Genomic DNA, 3,840 nt, shown 5'->3' on the forward strand with positions numbered 1-3,840 from the left:
CATCTTCTTGATGGAAATTTCAAAAGCATTGTTTTTAGACACTGATGGAGTACCTTTTGTAATACATTTTAATTTATCCAAAAACTGAGGTATTTATCTTTGGCTAATCTGATGGTTCGAAAATATTTTACGTTTTAATCTCTGTAGAGTTGAGAGATCATTATTTTTCATGGAATTAACTAAAGAATTACCTCCAAGTATGGGTAATTTTATTTACTAAAAAAAAAGGTTAATTTTTCCTCCAATTAAAGAATATATAAAATGATCACTACAAACAAAAGGGAGCTAAATGTTGTTTTCACTTCATCAATTGGGACGATGTTAAACTGACCCAAACAAGGACACTTAATAAAGTTGTACTCCGGAGAAGACTTTACTTAGCAAGAAATTGAGGTCCGTCAATTATAATCTTTTGTATAGTTTTTAAAAGGACGAAATACTTTAAAATGAACAAGTCCTCGAATTTTACCATTAATATCTTTCTAGACAATGTATTCTTCAACAACAATTCTAAATGCTATATATACGTATGCCTGGCCTAATAACAATCTATAAGCAAACAGCTATTTTATACACACTTTTCAGTTCCTAGTCTAAACCTTTGCACATCATGAAGGTGTTAGCAATAGCATTCTGTTTTTTCTTGTTTTTCATTGTGACAAACACCAAGTTTAGTGTTTGTATTGGCTTTTGCAGAGAAAATGAGCAACAAGCAATGGAGAGTCTAAAGAAAGAAGTATATGATCCCTTAGAGTCTCTCTCCTCTTGGATTGTTGGAAAAGATTGTTGTGAATGGAGAGGGGTTGTGTGCCACAATCTGACTCATCATGTGATTGAGCTTCACATAGACAGTAGAGCTTGGTACGATAGTGATTTTAACAAAAGGTATGATCTAAGGATCAATAACCTTGAGTGGCTGCCAAGTCTTTCAAATCTTGAGAATCTGGAAAATGGAGGATGTGGATCTCAGCAATGTAACTAACTGGCTGCAGGTCATTAACATGCTTCCTTCTCTTGTTGATCTTCGTTTATCGCAGTGTGGTCTTCATCATATACCACCTCTACTTCATCATAATTTTTCTTCACTTGAAACACTTGATCTTTCTGGAAATAACTTTAGTTCTTCTATTCCCAAATGGGTTTTCAATCTCCCTAGTCTTGTTTCTCTTGATTTGAGTGATAGTAATTTTATTGGCCCATTTCCTGAAAGTCCTGTTAACTTGACTTCTCTCACGACCTTTAGTGCAGGTAGCAACCTTTTCAATTGTCTTTTACCCAGATGGTTGTTTGATCTTAATAATCTTGAATATCTTAAGCTTTATTATAGTGGTATTGAAGGTGCAATGCCGAGTGAGGCAAGAAACATAACAAAACTTAGAAATCTTGATCTTTCATCCAACAACCTCAACTCCACTATCCCGAATTGGATCTATCGATGCAAAGATTTGGAGTCACTTGATCTTAGTGAAAACAAAATTGAGGGAGTAGTTTCAAATGCAATTTCAAATTTGAGCTCAATAACTAGCATTGACCTTTCTACAAATATGCTTTCTGGAAAATTACCAAATGTAATTGGAAAGTTATCGAAATTAGTTTTTCTTGATCTCTCAAACAATCAATTCGAAGGAGAAGTATTTGAATTGTTCAACAATAGGAATAATTTCCTTCCAGCGGGATTGAAAAATAGTTCTTCTTTGATGAAATTGAGACTAGAAAACAATCAACTCACTGGAACACTCCCAGAAAGTCTTAGCCAGCTCGCAATGCTAGAAAGGTTTTACATCTCTAACAATAGATTGGAAGGTGTTGTAACTGAAAATCATTTCACCAACTTGACACAATTAAGGCAGTTCATTGCATCTAACAATAATCTGACTTTAAAAGTGCGTCGGGAGTGGATTCCACCTTTTCAAGCCTCGGATATTGATTTAGGCGGCTGGAATATAGGTCCTCTGTTTCCCATGTGGCTCCAAACTCAAAAGCATATAAGTAGTGTAGACATATCAAATGGTGGAATACAAGGTGAGGTTCCAACATGGTTTTGGAACTTACCTTCTCCAATTATGTTTCTCGATCTTTCTGACAACCAATTTGTTGGTGAGGTTCCAACCCTCTCAACACCTTATTGGTTAAAGTTATCAGGCAACAATTTCAGTGGTCCGCTACCTCAAGTTTCACCTGCTGTACATTTTCTAGACCTCTCGAACAATTCCTTTTCAGGAGGTTTATCTCATTTCTTGTGTGAAACAAATAAGAACGGATCCTATAGATTGATGCTCTTAAATCTAGAGGGAAATGATTTGTCAGGAGAAATCCCTGATTGTTGGATGAATTGGCCAGAGTTGAAAGTTTTAATCTTGAAAGAAAATAACTTGATTGGAGGCATACCAAAATCCATGGAGATTTTAAGTAATTTAATTTCTTTGGACTTCCGAAGAAATAGACTTACTGGTCCATTACCTTCGTCATTGGCAAACAGTACATGGTTGCAGAAAATTGATTTAGCTGAGAACGAATTTTTTGGACAGTTACCACCATGGTTGGGAATGAGGCTTTCAGATTTGGTAATCCTTAGCCTTAGCTCAAACAGATTCTATGGTGAATTGCCTCCAGAAATTTGTCACCTCAAAGATCTTCAAATCTTAGACCTTGCAAACAATAGTTTCTTTGGAACTATACCAAGGTGTATTAGCAATTTAACAGCAATGGTCACGGAAAATAAGTTGAGGAAAGCTGATATTGAGTATTCTTCTTTTGGTTCTACAGAAATTGTGAGAGAAAGCGCAATGGTGACAACTAAAGGCAATAACTACCAGTATGATAAAACATTGGCATTGGTTACCAGCATGGATATGTCTAACAATAATCTCTCTGGAGATATACCTATAAGTTTTACTAGTCTTGTAGGATTGAGATTCTGTAATTTCTCAAAAAACCATCTGACAGGTAGGATCCCGAATGGCATTGGTGACATGAAAGTGCTGGAATCCCTTGATCTTTCAGAAAATCAACTTTCCGGTCAAATCCCACAAAGCTTATCGAGTTTGTCAACTTTGAGCTTTCTGAATCTGTCTTATAACAATTTGTCAGGAAAAATGCCAGTGAGCACTCAACTTCAAAGCTTTAATTCCTCGACTTTCCAGGGAAATGAGCTTTGCGGGCTTCCACTCTTGGCGAACTGCAATTCAGATGGTCAAATTCCTGATGTTGATATCGAAAAGGATGAGTGGGATAAAGATGAACTGGATTGGTTCTACATTGCAATGTCAATTGGATTTGGTCTTAGCTTTTGGGGAGTATGTTCTTGTTTGCTTTTCAAGAGATCATGGAGACATGCTTATTATCGTTTTTTAGTTAGTTGTTGGGAATCCTTGTGTGTAAAGTAACAAAATATGGGGATGGATATGATTGAGGAGATTGTTATTCTCAAAAGTCTTCTATGCTTACTTTTCCTTCAATAAATAATAAAAGACTGTTTGCAGTTGATATTTTGTTTAGGCATTTTATTTTAATCTCCTCTTCTGTTGATAACTGTTCGCAAATGATATGCCTTTTGTGTTGTACTACAGCATATCTGCACATGAGCAAGGAATAAAACATATCTTTTCATATGACTGCTGAAAACAAATTCCTAAAACTTTGGATAGTTATCTGCTCTATCATTTTTTTTCCCCGTTAGAATTTAACTTCTGTATGTAGCTTTGACACAAAGATATGCTTTTGATGACAAGAAAAACAAAATTCATCATTTATGTCAAACATCGTTTTCTGATTTAACTAGAACAGAGAACAATACTTAGGAGATATTTCTAGCAAAATGCTTTCCATTCTGTCAAACAT

General features: G+C 35.4%; 1 pseudogene; it reads left to right on the forward strand.

Annotated features, from left to right (window-relative positions):
- The first annotated feature begins 462 nt into the window (after positions 1–462).
- Positions 463–3,486, forward strand: LOC142176454 (receptor-like protein EIX2; annotated as a pseudogene).
- The last annotated feature ends 354 nt before the right edge of the window (positions 3,487–3,840 follow it).

Source organism: Nicotiana tabacum, chromosome 22, assembly GCF_000715075.1.
Source record: "Nicotiana tabacum cultivar K326 chromosome 22, ASM71507v2, whole genome shotgun sequence".
NCBI classification, from domain to species: Eukaryota; Viridiplantae; Streptophyta; class Magnoliopsida; order Solanales; family Solanaceae; genus Nicotiana; species Nicotiana tabacum.